This window comes from Erythranthe guttata, chromosome 8, assembly GCF_056151865.1.
Source record: "Erythranthe guttata isolate IM_541 chromosome 8, IM_541, whole genome shotgun sequence".
Classification (NCBI taxonomy): Eukaryota; Viridiplantae; Streptophyta; class Magnoliopsida; order Lamiales; family Phrymaceae; genus Erythranthe; species Erythranthe guttata.
In genome coordinates this window covers 3886571-3905535 of record NC_142540.1, presented here as the reverse complement: position 1 = coordinate 3905535, position 18965 = coordinate 3886571, and positions in this window count along the sequence as shown.

Below are 18965 nucleotides of genomic sequence, written 5' to 3'. Positions count from 1 at the left end.
AGAGTGTAACAATACTATATGAATGGCAAACATATACTTTATCAGTGAATAACTTGTACATCACATGTGTATTCATTGTACTTACTTGATGAACAAAGCGTACTATTCATGAATAACCATAATTTTACCAGTTTATACATTGTACTTATTTGATGAACTAAGCGTACTATATGCACGAACAACCCGAATTTTACCAGTATATACATTAAACTTACTTGGTGAATAAAGCGTACTATATTCACGAATAACCCGAACTTTACCGGTTTTTACATTATACCTATTTGATGAACAAAGCGTACTATATTGACGAATAACCCGAACTTTACCAGCTTATACATTATACTTATTTGATGAACAAAGCGTACTATATTGACGAATAACCCGAACTTTACCAGCCAATACATTGTACTTATTTGGTGAACAAAGCGTACTATATTCACGAATAACCCGAACTTTACCAGCTTATACATTGTACTTATTTGGTGAACAAAGCGTACTATATTCACGAATAACCCTAACTTTACCGTACTCTTATGTTCACAAATTAAACAACAGTACATAGGTTTTACATAGCATGTAGACTGCAAATATTACTAGATTCAACACTATCAAACTATGAACTACTCCACCTTCAGAATTGCAATTCTTCACTTCACTTTCTTGATGGACTTGGTTCATCGACGCACTTGTAACTTCATTTTCTTCACGATTTGAGCTGTTGTGGGAAAAAGTTTGCCCAACTTTAAATGGTTCACACCAATGGGAGTAGCCATGGTGTGGGCAACAGAAAATAACCTTCCGGGATTCGAAATAGTTTCTGAAACCATGATTATTGTTTTCTTCCCACAATCAAGACGCTTGCATTTCTTTTTTTTTTGTATTTTAACCCACTCATTTGAGTGGTGCTACTCGAAGAGGCCATGAATGAGAAACAAATGAGTATATGTGTCATTTATGCTCATATTACAACTTGATTACTTCTGAAAATAAGCAACATCTATATTACTTTGTGACGGTCATAAATTGAGTAAGTCATACCATCATATCTCATAGATAATACCATGGGTAAATAAAATCAGTACATTTATACCGACAATGATAAACCATCAACCAACATAAGACATACCATCATATCCCATAGATAATACCATGCGTAAATAAAATCAGTACATTTATACTGAAAATGATAAACCCAACAATAGACATACCATCATATCGTATATCTAATACCATGTGTAAATAAAAATAGTACCATTAGACTGAAAATGATAAACCATCAACCAACAACAGGCATACCATCCTATCTCATATCTAATACCATGTGTAAATAAAATAGTACCATTAGACTGAAAATGATAAACCATCAATGAACAGAGTATATAATGCATAGTACAAAATACAAATAGCAAAAGCATAGTGCAAATTGAAACATAGTACAAAGTTCAAATCAACATAGTACAAATCACATAATAATAAAGTACAAACAATACCAAATTTACCTATCACCCATACTATACGAATAACGATTACGTACTGTAAGTACCATACGTCCATACCATAATTATATTAGCATGATACTATTACGTCTCATATTCTATACTATGTATCACACAATAATTAACAACCATAAAGAAATGCATTTCAGCAGTACAGAAAATGATGAAGACCTACCAGCCATCGGTGCGAACCCTTTTTCCACGCAAATTAGCTTCATCTTTGCGGATCACGACAATGTCGACCAAACTCATCTTCATTATCAGATGCAATGCAACCATATTCTCCACATCTTCATAACTACCCAATTTCACATACAATCTTTCCCGATGAGTCAAGTATTGGAGGATCAGTGCATCTGGATGGATATGATTCCACTTGTTGATAATAGCACCATATATCTCCATTAAAGTCGAATTACTTTTGATGGAAATAATGTGAAGTTGATCTTTGTACCGACAACTTCCAAGAATCACAGTGGGCACATCATTTGTAGCCATTGTGGGATGGGTGGGTTTTACAGTGATTTTTTCGTCCGAAAACGTGGAAACCAGAGGAGAGAAAGAGAGAAGAAAGAGAGCAGATAGAAAGGAAGAAAGAGAAGAAAGAAAGAGAAGATAAAGAGAGAGAAAATGAAGAGAGAGAAAATGATGAGAGATAAAATGAAGAGAGAGAATATGATAAAATATATTAAATTCACATTAGAGACTGATTTGTATGTCAGACGCGTGAGTATGGACTGATTTGCTTGGGGAAACTACCTAGGGACTGATTTGTGTTTTGTGTTTTGGATTAGGGATTTATTTGTAGTTTCCCCATTAAATTTTATATGAAAATAACTATTTATTAAAAAATAGGGAACAAAATCCAACGTATCTCTCTCCTATCACACGTATTTCTCTCACTCACATCACTGTATCTTTCTCTCTCCTTCTCTCTCTCTATCACGTTACTCTCATCTCTCTCCCAGATCTCTCACACATCTTTTTTCTGTTTAATCCATGTATATCTTTTTCCTCAATATTCATTTGAGACAATAAAAAGAAAAAAAATATAAAAAATGGTCTACACTTATTCCGTATCTTTTTGGATGTTTTTTTTCTGTGTTAATTAATGTTATGTCATTTAGCAAATAGCAAACTGCACAATAATAATTGCAACATTAAATCATCAAAAATAAATTTGTAATTTGCATTAATAATAACACACATTAAAACATCAAAAATAAATTTGTAGTTTGCAATAGTCTTGGGAAATAATATGGCAGAAGACAATTGCAAATCAAACATTTTCATTTGCAATTTGCAACGTGAATGTAAAACATGAATTCTTTTTTTATAAACAAACATAAGTAGAACTGCAAACTGCAATACGTTGGATAACAAAACGAGGTTAGAACGATATAGTGGAATTGGTTTGTCTTCCTCTAACTGTTGGTGGTATTGAGGCCTCGACTGTAGACTGAGTTGATTTGTTTTCCTCTATCTTTTCGATGATGTTGAACAGTCATTTAGTGATTTTTTTTTCTCTTTTTTTGTCTTGGCTGTTGAAAGATCGAGAAAGGAAAAATAATTCAAACTAAAGAATTATTCCAAATAATGTTATAGCAAATATCAAATAGCAAACAACTTACACAAGTGCATACAAGACCTCCAAAATGCTTTCTGCAAATAAAAACATCATATGTAAGTAAACTACACATGAATCAGCCAAATAAAAATGGTACTTGAAAATAGCAAACATTATATGCAAATGCAAACTAATATTGTAAAATTACAGTTGTATCTCGAAAAAAAAATTGCAAAAAATTAACAATGAAAACTACCACATTGACTAATATATGAGGAATTTTATTTTGCACTTTGCACTCTAATAAGTGAGCAATTTACAAACTGGAATTTGAAAAGTAGAAACTAGAAACTGCAAACTGCAATTCCAATATATATCAAATTTCAAAACAACTAGCAGTGCTTGTTAAACAATATGAACTACAATAATTTGCAGACCATTAACACCAATATGATGTTTTAACTCAAGAAACATAAAATGCAGACCACAAGCATGATTAGAAAAACAAACAGAGGAAGACCCATCGATGCTTTAGTAATGAAGGAAAATTGTACCTGCCATTGATTCCGGTGAAACAAAGAAACTCATAAAAATTGACGATTAAATTATTATAAAAATTTCTAAAAGCATATGGAATGGATGCGAGAATTTTACTTACAAATGCCTTCACGATTTTGCACAATTTTTCTGACTATTGATGTTCTGTGGTGATGCGGGTACGAGATAATGTACAAATCCAACAACAAGACCTAAATACATATCGATTAACACCAAACATCAAACGAAAACTAAACTAACAACAAGCGATTTGAAGCATCTTGCTATGGAAGACAAATTGTAAATTCGTAAACATGGTTAGCCATTTGCAGAGATTTCTGAGAGCATGAGAAATATTTTGAGGAGAGAATTGAGGGATTCACGTATAATTAATTTTGTTAATTTTGGGAGAGAATTGAGGAATTTATGTTTCCTGCCATGTGCACAATTATTTTGGGAATTTATTTATTCCATATATTATTAAGGGTATTTTTGTCAGAATAATTATAATTAATTTATTAAAAATAGAAATTTTGACTTGGATTTATAGACATAAAATCTAATATAGAGGGACCTATAGCAAATTGCCCCTTTTTAAAATGATGTTGAGTCAAACCTTTTGCTATCATTAGTAGGGTCTTTCTAGCGTTCGATCGCTCATTTTTGCCTGAGCTCATGTAGGGTCTCATTAGCCGCCACGTGTCCAAAAATAAATGTTTATTTAAATTATAATTGTGTATTGTCATAAATGCCCTTATGCTACAGAAATAAAATTTAAACAATAAAATTAATAAATTAAATGGAAATGACTTTATTACCCTTATATGACTTCATCTCTTCAACAATTCTCTCCCGCTCTTGTCGTTTCATTTTCTAATCTTGAAGAGAACTTTGACGGCTGGTAATCTCACATATTTCCGGCGAAACCCCCCCACATATTTCCGGCTAAAAAACCGCTGCACTAGGGATGTTGAATTTTGATAAATCCGGTATCTCATTAATTGAATATGTTGTGTGTTTGTCTAAAATTTGCAGTTACAGTTGTGGTATTATTTGAAAAATTAGGGGTTTTATTAAGTTTAATCACATTATTCGATTTAGATTACAACGGCGACGATGAATTAAAGCACAACAGCGGGGATGAATTAGAGCACAACAACGGCGAGAAAGATTCAGCCTCGTCAACTTGGGCAGAAGAACGTGTTTCGACTTCGAACCGAGAAGGGAACAATGGCGACACAGACGATGAAAGTCTGCAACTCGTTCAACGATTTACAGCACTAACATTTGCTGATGCAAACGAAGCAGATGCGCATTATCAATGTTTCGCGCAACTGTCTGGATTTGACATTCGCAAGAACTCTATGAAAAGGATATGCGACATCATTTTGAATAGGGTATGGGTTTGCTCTCGAGAGGGCCACCGTAAGGAAAGAATTGATGAAAGCGATCGATTGCGTGGATGCCCTGCTCTATTTCGTGTTGCTCTCAATCGTTCTACTGGGAGATGCAGAGTGACTGACTTCGAGCCTAAGCACAATCACAGTATGGAAACCCCCAATACCATCCATATTCTTCGTTGCAATAGGTAATTCTATCTTAGGTTGGTTGATTGGAAATATTCGTTTGCCTGAAATTTACACATCAAATTCATTTAAATGTACCCTTGCCTGTTTGTTGGAAAAGTGGGTACATAATATTGACCCCAGCCACAAAGATAATGTTGGATACGATGACCCATGTTGGGTGCAAACCTAGTCAAGTTCTGGACCTTCTGAAACATCTTGGTGGAGGCAGTGCAATTGGCGTATTGAATAGGAAGGACGCGTACAACGACCTGAACAGTGAAAGGTTGAAACGGATTAATTCAGGGGATGTGAATACTTTATTGAGTTTACTTGACGGGATGAAGTTGAAAGACAAAACACTGGAATACAAACACGGTATCGATCAAGGTGGAGCTCTAACAAGAATATTTTGGCACGACGGTATATCAAAAGCCGAGTATGAGGAGTTTGGTGATGTCTTAGTATTTGACAGCACCTACAAGACCAACATATATTGTTTTCCAGTAGTGTTGTTCTCCGGAGTCAACTCCCATCTGTGCACATGTATTTTTGGAGTTGCTATTATGTACAAGGAGACGACTCAACAATACATGTGGTTGCTGCAGACTTTGCTAGAATTCATGGGAGGAAAGCCACCCAAAGCTGTTTTGACAGATCAAGACGGGGCAATGCGCGCAGTCATTAGGATTGTGTTTCCTGAGGCAGCCCATCGGCTTTGTTGCTGGCATATTTCACGTAATGTCGAATCAAACATAAAAAAGCCACAGAATTTTCCAATTTAATGAATATGCCTTGCTCCGTACCCGAATTCGAAGATAGGTGGTCTGCATTGATTGCTAAATTTTGTCTTATAGAAGATCCATACCTAGCTGATCTTTACGAAAAACACAGTCAATGGGCAGAATTATTTTTTCGGGGCCAATTCTTTGCTATGATGAGGAGCACACAACGTGCGAAGTCAATGAATGCCTCACTAAAACATAAAGTGCGTGCGGGTTCCACACTTACAGATTTTTTCAGACAATACCACACAGGCTTTCTGAATAGGATTCGAAAAAGGTTTGACGAACTGCAGAGATAGTCCGAGGTTCACCCAAAACAATCTGGTAAAGGTTTAGTAGGCCGTCTTGAGGGCCATGCCGCACGCATCTGCACCAGAGCCATTCTTAAGCTTGTACGAATTTAGTTGAATGATGAGGCAAACATAAAAGATCTGATATTGTAGGCCACTGGCATACATTCAATTTCGAAGACCACAACTTCGACCCGACGGACGAATTGACGTCCGTCGTCGATTTGGATAAGGAATAATTCTTATGCGACTGTAAGATGCTCGAATCTGATGGTATCCCTTGCCGGCATCTCATATGTTGCTTTAAGCATCTGAAACTGAATCAGTTTCCGGTTAAAAACATAATTTCCCGGTGTATTGTCGATGTTGGCAAGCGGCTCACATCTGTTTTCTCGTATCAGCAGACGAACAACCTCTACACCAGTGGGCGTGTTAAGATGATGGAGGATGGGATTGAATTTAATATCACCCCGACTGACGAGGATGATGAATCTTGTTCACAATTACATTCTGACGGTGATGATACAATTCATAGTGTCAAACGTCCCATAAATGTGGTCGATCCTTGTAAAATTGTTTCAAAAGGAGGATCCATACGAAAGAAGCAATTATGCTCGTTTTGCAGGTTAGTTCGATACGTATCTATTTTATATAAATAAATAAATTTGAGAGAAGTATTATTTCTAATAGTTTATTTGAGAATTTTTTAGGAAACCTGGACACAAGACAACCACTTGTGAACTTAATCCAAAAGCTGGTTTTTCGTCTCGTGGTAAAGTTAATTCTAAGCAATCAGCAAGTGGTTCCGACAATGTGGGCAGCAGAAGCTACGTTCCCCAGTTTTCTCCAATGTCATCGGACAGTCTTGCCGACATGAATGTGATGACACATTCAAATATTCCTTACAATATGCACCATCAACGTTCTCAATACCAGGTTTAACAATTTATCTTTATGAAGCATCTATTCAATTATTTCACAAATATGATAATGCTAATTTCTTCTTGTAATATTGAAGGATGGAAGCAGCGATGACAATTCTTTCCAGACCCTAGCGTTTGTGGAAAGTGTTTACACCACGACCACGACCACCAATGTGAATATCCGTGCAATTCAGCAAATTGTGAATTATTTCTAATTTGTAATTGATATTATGTAAATTTGCATATAACAATATTGAAAAACGAGATCTATAACATTTAAAACACAAAAAAAAAATAAAAAAAAATTCACCACAAATGAAAATATGACAACCCACAAAACTTAATTGTCATACGATATTGTTCATGCAGCAACCGTTAACAAACCACTTGGTGTATTTACAACAAAAACAAAACCCGACTACAAACACAAGCATTGATATCATTCGCCCTCTGCACCGTCGCGGGAGGAAGGGGGCAATTTAGTCAGACCACCGACGGAGAGAGATTTAATTTGAGCTTCTAATGCGGCAACTTCACCACGCTTCAACTCCAGTTGCTTATTCAAATATTCATGAATGAAATCTTGCACCATAATGCACCCTCTTTCGCCCGTAGCCGGAGTAGACGAGGTGGCAAGTTTGGTGAGATCGTCCACCTTCGCATTACATTGAAGTAGCTCACGGCCACTGTGATCGCACCTGGTTTGTGGTTGTTGAATTTCCCAGTGAAGTGAACCTTGTATTCATTTATTGGAAAAATAAAATGCACACTGAGAATAATATATCCGTTATTGCTTCTTGATCACTTAAATGTGATATATCTTACTTGTTGCCTATCGTTTTATATTTTGATTCTTGAATTGTTGAAAATAATAATTTATTCGGAATTCTCTTAATGATTCGTATCTTCTTCCTCGAACTATTCAAATAAGTTATCATCTTGATTCGAGATTTATTCCAATAATTTCTCTTCTCGATTCCTTGACTACTCAATTGAGTTCATTTATCGACCTTGAATAATTCAACAAGTTTCAATCTGATTTTCTATCAATTTTGAGTCGTTTCACATCTTGACTTGTATACTAGTTGGAACCACTTGTATTTTGGTTCATTAAATCATTTGGTTTGTTTCTACAGTGGTTCAATGAAAGTAAATCGTTCTTTTCCCGACTCTTGGACCATTTAGGATTATTGTGTTATCCATTAAATCATTCGTTTCGTACCTACGGTGAATTGATGGATCGTTCACATCTTGACTTCTCGATGATCGCTCCGATTTTGTCGGTTTCACATTTGACGACAAGTTTTATTCCACCTTCTATGTTACCGCATGGAGGTCCGACGGGTGTGGCAAGGAATATTCCTTCCTACATCCTTACGTTGTTGTTGACGACGACGAGTTGCTCGAACAAGAAGAGACGAACGTGATCAACCCGAAGTTCGTCATCGTTTTGCCGCGTTCGCATCTTTCGAGAGTGGTAATTAATTAACTAATTAGAATATATCTACATGAGTCTCCCAATACTTACATGATTAATTAGTTAATTAATATATAGTTTGTTTATTTAATAGAAAATTAAAATTATTTGTAGAGCATATGCAAGCACTACGCGGAAGAGGCAGGTTTGATGGGGAAGAAACGAGTGGTACTGCAATATCAACCGGGGTATTGTTCGAGCGTTGTGCTTGATTGTAGGTTGCGTAATATGAAACTCGAGCCTAAAACCCTTCTTGTTCAGTTTCATATTACGCAACCTACAATCAAGCACAACGCTCGAACAATACCCCGGTTGATATTGCAGTACCACCTGTTTCTTTCCCATCAAACCTGCCTCTTCCGCGTAGTGCTTGCATATGCTCTACAAATAATTTTAATTTTCAATTAAATAAACAAATTGTATATTTATTAATTAATTAATCATATCAGTATTGGGAGACTCATGTAGATATATTCTAATTAGTTAATTAATTACCACTCTCGAAAGATGCGAACGCTGCAAAACGATGACGAACTTCGGGTTGATCACGTTCGTCTTTTCTTGTTCGAGCAACTCGTCGTCGTCAACAACGACCTAAGGATGTAGGAAGGAATATTCCTTGCCACACACCTCGGACCCCCATGCGGTAACATAGAAGGTGGAATAAAACTTGTCGTCAAATGTGAAACCGACAAAATCGGAGCGATCATCGAGAAGTCAAGATGTGAACGATCCATCAATTCACCGTAGGTACGAAACGAATGATTTAATGGATAACACAATAATCCAAAATGGTCCAAGAGTCGCGAAAGGAACGATTTACTTTCATTGAACCACTGTAGAAACAAATCAAATGATTTAATGAATCAAAATTGAAGTGGTTCCAACTAGTATACAAGTCAAGATGTGAAACGACTCAAAATTGATAGAAAATCAGATTGAAACTCGTTGAATTATTCAAGGTCGATAAATGAACTCAATTGAGTAGTCAAGGAATCGAAAAGAGAAATTATTGGAATAAGTCTCGAATCAAGATGAGAACTTATTTGAATAGTTCGAGGAAGAAGATACGAATCATTAAGAGAATTCCGAATAAATTATTATTTTCAACAATTCAAGAATCAAAATATAAAACGATAGGCAACAAGTAAGATATATCACATTTAAGTGATCAAAAAGCAATAACGGATATCTTATTCTCAGTGTGCATTTTGTTTTTCCAAGAAATAATAGTGAAGAAATAGAGATCCTCACCTGAAGTCCAATGCAAGTGCTATAAAAACACCTTACTCTCGAGTCATGCTCAAGTCTTGAATGAGAGCTTTAGTACGCTCGACACCTATATATATATATATATATATATATATATATATATATATATATATATATATATATATATATATATATATATATATATATATATATATATATATATATATATATATATATATATATATATATATATATATATATATATATATATATATATATATATATATAATAAAATATGATAAGAAAAATCTTATTTTTTTATATTAACTAGCAGTAACTCATGCATTTTTTGTTCAGTCAATTGTTTATATAGTTTTTAATATTAAGTATATATAAATTTATTAATGGTGGAGAATTAATGACAAGATGTTATATTTATAATTTAATTTTATTGTAAATTATTTTTTTGACATATTATTTATTTATATAACTATATTAAGCATTTTACCTTGCCTATTTAGTTTTTATAAATTTATTTTCAGTCAATTTACAGAAATATATTGTTGCCCCAGCGGTTTGAATGAGCTCTAACTACAAATCAACCAGGGTTCAAATCCTAGCATTGTCATATTTCTATATATTTAATATTTATCAGTCCGTTGAGCCGGTTGTGAGTTCGACCCAACTATTCCTATTTCGAGTGGCTCGGCGGTCCAAAGGCCGGGTCGGTGGTTGTGGTGGATGTGGGTCGGGTTGGCGGATGTGGGTCGGGTTCGATAAAAATCCGGATCATATGTTTTGCAATGAAATAAATTGTTGGCAACGAAAATAAATTCGTTGTGTATACTCTTGGCGACGAAAATAAATTCGTCATGTATACAATAACATTGGCAACGATATATAATTGCCAACAAAATATATTCATTGTGCATTCTAAATGTATAGGCAACGAAAAATATTTGCCAACAACATGAATTCGTTGCGCAAACTAAATGTATTGGCAACAACTTTTATTTCGTTGCCCCGAACTTTCCGTAACAAATGAAAGACAACGAAGCTAGCAACGACTTATTTTCGTTGCGAATGGAATTAGCAACAAAATTATATACTTTCCACAACGAAATTTGTTGTAGCCAAATGCGAACTTTCTTGTAGTGTATAAACATATTCATCACTTAACAAGATTCCAAATGCTAATATAATCGTATTATTCCACTATATCACATAGTCAATTTCTTGAAACATTTATTACGAATGTCTTGCTGCCATAGCTTATTCAAACAATCGTTACGGACTTACGATCACCTCATATATATATATATATATATATATATATATATATATATATATATATATATATATATATATATATATATATATATATATATATATATATATATTGCATTTTCTATATGTTTTGTATAATTATTAATTCTGAACATTTGGATGATTGTAATATTTGTGTTTTTTTTTTCCTGCTCCTTCGATGTATTATTACATTATATTATATTGTATTATATATATTTGTGTTAGTAATTAATCTTTAATTCTGCATTAGTGTACAACTAAGTACATTTGCACAAGATGAATTTGTGTAATCACACTTTAATTTAATTAGATGATCAAGATAAAATTGTATTTTATACCAAATTATTTAAATCCACGTGGGCATTCTAAAAATTTCGACTGTTTGTAATTTAATTACATAATAAATATAGTGTAAAAACAAGGAACAATACAGCTGGTAATTAAATTAAATTAATTAAATAAAATTTAATTAAATAAAAGGAATAAAATAAAATAATTTGAGGAAACAAATTAAAGAACATATAATATCACGTGCAGAAAAAATACCAAAAGCGTAAGCGATTTATAGAGGAAAATAAATAAACTCGTAGAGGAAAACAAACGCAGTAATTTTATCCCTTTGCATGAAACTTTGTACAAGAGATTTACTAGCTGACAAAAAGATTTTATCCATTTCCATTCCGGAATTAGGTTTGATTGAAGTAGACCTCCGGGCCTTTGATGTTCCGCTTTGACTTGTTGGCATACTAGGCATTCGGCGACGAATCTGGTCACGTCTTTCTTCATTTCAGGCGGCCACCAGTAGAGCTTTTTGAGATCTTGGTACATCTTTGTTTCTCCGGGGTGGCAAGTGTACGTGGTTTGGTGAGCTTCGGTTAAGATCAGTCGGCGAACATTTGGGTCGTCGGGTACGTAAATGCGATTTTGGAATCGGACGAGACCTTCTTCAGAGATTTGGAAGTTTGGATTGGATTCGAGGTTATTGCGCAAGTTAGGTTGGACTAGGAGAGTGTTGATCGATTTGCGGCTAAGTGCGTCGACAACCACATTTGCTTTGCCGGGGTGGTAGAGTTGTTGGGGATCGGGCACGTGTACGCAGCGGAAAACCAAAATCTTATTTTATTTATATAAACTAGTTTATATAAACAAGCACGTTCACAATAAATAACAATTAATTGCGTACCTTTTCGCTTCCAATCACCGACAAACATGCTCGCATATATAATTAATTTAAATAGCATAAATTAAATCATCATAGCATGCTCGCGAAATTAAAACAAATAATAAACATGCTCAATGAACGATTCACATAAACACATAATCGAACATATAGATTCATGTGATTCAATAATCAATTAACATACATTAATCTCAATTAATATAAATTAATTAATACATGTATATTAATTAGGGAAAACGATATTTTACCCTTGAAGCGTGAATCGAACGAAGACTCGAGAAGATGGCTAGCTGCTCTTCCCACTCCTACTGATCCAACCTGTTTGCTGATCTGAAATTACAGCATTGCTCCGACTTCAATATCTCCATGGTTATTTAGTGTATGGACAATTCCTTTTGGAAGATTGTATATGTATGAGGGTTGAAGCTTCTGTCAAAATTTGACGTCCATCCGATCACCAGTTGATTTATGTCGAATTTTTTCGCCGGACTGTGCAGAAAATCCGAGAGCAGTTTTTCAGAATTGCCTTCTCGCATCACCGGCTTGTGGCGGCGCGTCGGGAAGACCCTGGTGGCAGGGTTGGCTGCATAATAATCTTCCTCCTCTTAGGTTTCACCTCGTATATTCAATCCACTATCCAAAGTGCCTCCTTATTAGTTCCACGCGAGCAGCATTCAGTTGGACCAAGTTCACTTTCAAAGTGTATCAAGGTAACAAAATAAAATAGATAATTTGTTACGAGATACATAATCGTTAAATATATTTGATGCACTAAGTATTAAATCTTGTGCGCGGAGTGGTTCATATGTTATTTTGAAAAGTCTTGCAAATGTAAATGAAATAGTTGCAACCCATATTAGAGTGAATGGTATAGATTTGGGGTCTGACTTTTGTCAAGTTGTCATTCAATATCCGGTGAAGAAAGATGCGAGATTTGTTTTCGCTCATAATCATATTGAACTCATTGGAGATGCTATTGGAGTACCAGTTGCTTGGCCCTTATCATTGGTATGTTCATTTTTGTCCCCACGTACCTTCTGTAACTTGTTATCTTCTTTTGTTTACTGTCTAATTTAAATTCAACTGAAATCGTATAGAAGCAAACAAAATCATAAATCAGGTTGACTAGCTGAACTCTATCCATTCAACTCAACCATGACATGCTAATATTTTTATGTTGGTTGCTAGTTTTATTTTAATTTTTGTATGGCTGAACTGGGCTGAAGAAACAAAGAAAGAACATCTTTGTGTTAGAAGTTATGTTGTTCTAATAAAATCATATTGCACTTCTCGTCGATTAATGTATATTTGTTTATATGCAGGTTGCTTTAGATGATGAATTCCATTGTTGATGCAAGCAAGAGTACGATGAAGTTGTATCATAATATATTTATGAGTCCGTAATTTGTTCGAGTACTCAATTAATTTTGTTAAAGATCTGGTCTCACACTACTTTTACTAGAGAACTTACGGTATCTTCAAAGACTGAGTTTTATGCTTTAAGAATCATTTTTTGATCTAGTACATTGGTTGTTTTCTCGGGAATTAGTATTAGTAATATTTATGCATTTATTTATCAAATGTCATTGAAACTTTGTGATATTTAAATTTTATTTGTTGTATGTATGTTTAATTTCTATATATTTGCAGGGTTTAAATTATACATGTAGATTGAAGATCTTGTATGAAAATAATCATAATTAGGATATTTAATAGGAATTTCAAACATCCTATATTATATATTTGGATATTTATAAATAATTAAAAAAAATCAATTTAAAATGTGTCCGAAGACAATTTTATAAGATATTAAAAATGTTCCTAAAAGTATATATAGTGACAATAATAAATATCCTATTATTATCTTTTAGAGACATTATATTCCTAAATGTCTCTACTGTATAACAAATGTCCCAACACATTTTTGCTGCAACATAAATGAGACATTTACGAGGCATATATTTGTGCCTCAAAAATACTCTATTTGGACATATATAAGTGTCTCCAAAAGAATTCCTTTTAGGGGCATATAATAAATGTCGCATGGCCTATTGCGACACACAACTACGCGGCATTTATTTTATTTGCCCCTAAATGTATAGGTGCCTCAATAGAGTATATATTGGGGCATTTTTTCGGTGTCCCAATAAGTGATTTTTGTTGTAGTGGTCGTTTCCACCAGCTCTCTAACTTGCTCCTCCTTGGTCGCCCGCTGCTGCCGCTCGCCACCGCCGCCTCGTTCGGGGTCCACTCCCGCCGCCGCCTCGCTCTCTAACTTGCTCCTCCTTGGTCGCCCGCAGCTGCCGCTCGCCACCGCCGCCTCGTTCGGGGTCCACTCCCACCGCCGCCTCGGACGCCGCCCACCGCCTCTTCCGCCAGCGTCGCTTCCCACCGCATCTTTCCTCCACCTGCTCCGCCGCTCCTCCTCCTCTACTTCCACAAATTCCGATATTCCTTCCGGATCTGTCGACCATCTCAAGAATTCCCAGCTGCCTCCCTCCCCTTAACAGCTACTTTCCTCCCTCTCTTCCCTCCTCCTCTCGCATCATTTTTTTTTTGTTTGTATATATAAATGTTATTCATAATTTTCTGTCCATCTTTTCTTTTATATATATATATATATATATATATATATATATATATATATATATATATATATATATATATATATATATATATATATATATATATATATATATATATATATATATATATATATATATATATGGTCTTTCTAGGGTGAGACCACATGTGTTCTAGACTTATATGATATATGTATTAATCACCATTAATCAAGATTAAATCTGGACCCTAGGAAAATAACATGCCCTATGTTCTAAAAAATGAAGTACTTTACCAAATTATCCTTCGATTATTCTTTTTATTAAATTAATATAAAATTGATTAACATTGAATTGTCTAATTTACCCCCTACTATATTTTAATTAAATAATTAATTTAAATTCATTGTAACTGAGTTTTATTTGATAAATAATCGGAAAAAATGCATTCATTAGGGATAGAAGCAAAATAAGAAGCAAATTATTCATAATTTTCTGTCCATCTTTTCTTTTATATATATATATATATATATATATATATATATATATATATATATATATATATATATATATATATATATATATATATATATATATATATATATGGTCTTTCTAGGGTGAGACCACTTGTGTTCTAAACTTATATGAAATATGTATTAATCACCATTAATCAAAATTAAATCTGGACCCTTGGAAAATAACATGCCCTATGTTCTAAAATATGAAGTACTTTACCAAATTATCCTTCGATTATTTTTTTTATTAAATTAATATAAAATTGATTAACATTGAATTGTCTAATTTACCCCCTACTGTATTTTAATTAAATAATTAATTTAAATTCATTGTGACCGAGTTTTATTTGATAAATAATCGAAAAAAATGCATTCATTAGGGATAGAACTTGGGACATCTTAATACATTCATCACTCCTAACCATCCAAGCACATTAACTTATTTTGATATATTTAACCATAATTGTATAAATACTGTTAATTAAAATATTAATTGCAACATTCATTATTATTAAATGATATTAAATAAATTATTAACAAATTTAATATAATAAAGTTTGAAAAATATAAAGAATTGGAGTTCAATACGCCAAACATCTATCATTAATTATATAATATTAGAATTATTAATAAACTCCACCATTTAAAAATGTAAAGAATGCTCAATTAAATATATTAAAAAATGCATAACTTAATTCAAAATCACTTATGTTATTAAATCGATAGTGTGACAAATCCAAATAAAAAATAAAATAATATATTTATTTAGAAGAAGAAAAATTTATAACCCATTCCAATTAGTAGTTTTATCACTTTAAAATAAAATTATATACTACAAATACTATATTGTGAATTTTATTTTAATATTTAATTTAATCAAATAGTAAGATTTGAATCGATTAAGTTCAAATCCTTTCAATTAGTAAACATTATTCAAATATTTGAATCGGTTGCTTAATATAACTATTGACATAACGTGTTACATAATTGATTTAACTATTTATAAGTAATGTCTAATATCTTTTTAATTTAATTTTGTCATAAAATATAATAAATTTAATTCCTAACACATGTAAGAACCTAATCGTAAAATCATAATATTTTATCAAAGCGTAATAATTGAACCAATTAAGCTCAAGTTCTTTCAATTTGTAAACATTATTCAAATATTTGAATCAATTAATTAGCGCGCTCAACTGTATATTGACAAGAACGTCTTAATCAAATTAACTATTATTAATTAAAGTGTAATACATTTTTAATTCAATTTTATCATAAAAAAATAATTCCTAAATTACGTAAGAATCAAATCATAAGATTAATTAAAGCGTATGATTTGAATCAATTAAGCGCAAATCCTTTCAATTTGTAAATTTTATTCAAAATTTTGAATCGATTAAGTTCAACCACTGACAAGAATGTATTAATCGAGTTAACTATTTATAATTAAAGTCTACTATCCTTTTAATTCAATTTTAACAAAAAAAATAATAATTTAATTCGTAAAATCGTAAGAATCAAATCGTAAATCGTAAGATTTAATCTAACCATGAACCGATTAAATCTTACGATTTTTACGAATTAAATTTTATTATTTTTTATGATAATATTCAATAAAAAAAGATACTTAACTTTAACTATACATAGTCTGATTAATACGCTATTGTAAATTATTGAGTTTAACCGATTCAAATATTTGAATATTGTCTACGAATTGAAATGAGTTGAGCTTAATCGATCAAATCTTTGAATATTGTTTTTGAATTGAAAACACATGAGTTTAATTGATTCAAATATTACGATTTAATTAAATCTTACAATTTACGATTCAATTCAAACTTCAAATTCTTTTGAAATTCATTTTTAAATTACACGAGTTGATATCAGCATTTCCTTAGATTTTTAAAATATATTATATAAAGATTTGTTAGTATGGGATATTATTAATATATAATAATAATTATATGAGAATTAATAATTTATTTAACATTAATTATATAAGTTTTATAACCATTATAAATTTTAGCTTTGTGATATATATCCGTATTGTTAGTTTATTGTCAATTATGTGTTGTGTCTTAATGGTAAGTATTCTCTATGTTTTCAGATGGTCACAAGTTTGAATTCAGGTTGGCCCAATTTTGGATGGGTGGTTTAATGATTTTTATGAATAATGTTATAATTGATTTTATAAATTTTAATTCAGCAATAAATATAGATTTAAAATTGCATTAAAATAGAGAGGGTAAAATTGACATTTCATTAATAATTTATAATTGCCGATTTTTTTAAAATAATTATTGTACAAAGGGTATTTGCGACAATACATAAATGAAGAAAAAATAGGTTTTTTTGCTGGGATACATGTCGCAATTTGAAGGGGTATCTCATATAAGTTTATAACACATGATCTCATGGTGGAAACATTCATATATATATATATATATATATATATATATATATATATATATATATATATATATATATATATATATATATATATATATATATATATATATTAGAGAATTGAGATGTTCCAAAATATTACATACTATAAATTTTAAAAAAAATAAGTACTAATTAATATATGAAGTGTATATTAAAATATTTGGGGGGCCTTAAATTTTCGAAAAAATCGAACGTCTCCCCTCAGAATCGGCCCTACATGGTACAAAATTTTAGCTTATGCATGGCCAATTTGTAGAATGAACTGAAAATAATTGAACACTAGTCTGCATTATTATATAAACACCTCTCTATAGTATAGTGTTTAGTGAGTGTTTCTTGGATTATCGTGTGTATTTTTTTGCAATGGCAGGAAATCTAGAGTGGGATTGCGGCTGCGCCGCCGTTGTCACCACTGTTAGCCGCCTGCCACAGACAAAGAAAAAAATTGTGTCTCGATCGAAGCTGTAATTCGGCTTCAGGGGTGATCAGAAAAGAAAATTGAAGTTTTAGAAAATTTCATTTGAACCCCAGATTTATGGTTTCTGAAATTTAAATTTGGTCACTTATTTTTGTTATATTTTTCTAACTGGTAATGGGAGTTGCAATTTCGTTTGCTATGGGCATTGGCCATTGCAAACCGCGAATAACACGGTGCGTCCACTGGCGGACTCATGCCCCCCTAAATTGTAAAAGAGTCCTTCATATTATATATGTATATTTATTTAGTCCACATATTTTTATTATTTAGTCCACCCAAATTTCAAATTAATGCAAAAAGAGGCCCTCAAAAATTTTCTTTTCCTTTTGCTTTTCCTATTTTTTTGTTTTTTAAAGAAAAAAAAAGGGTCCTATATTATTTTTCGGAGGCGGGGACACTGCCCCCGAACCCCATACCGAGACCTTGGTTTAATTTTCAATTTTTCATTATATTCTTTTACTGTTGTTTCCTTTATGTTGGAAAATTTACATTATTTATTTTCTATTTTATTAAGACCAAGTGACCAACATTACGGGAATATATTAAATAAACAAAACCCTCGATCAAATAATATATCGAAGAAAAACCCTAGAAAAAAATCATATGTATATTCAAGAAAAAAA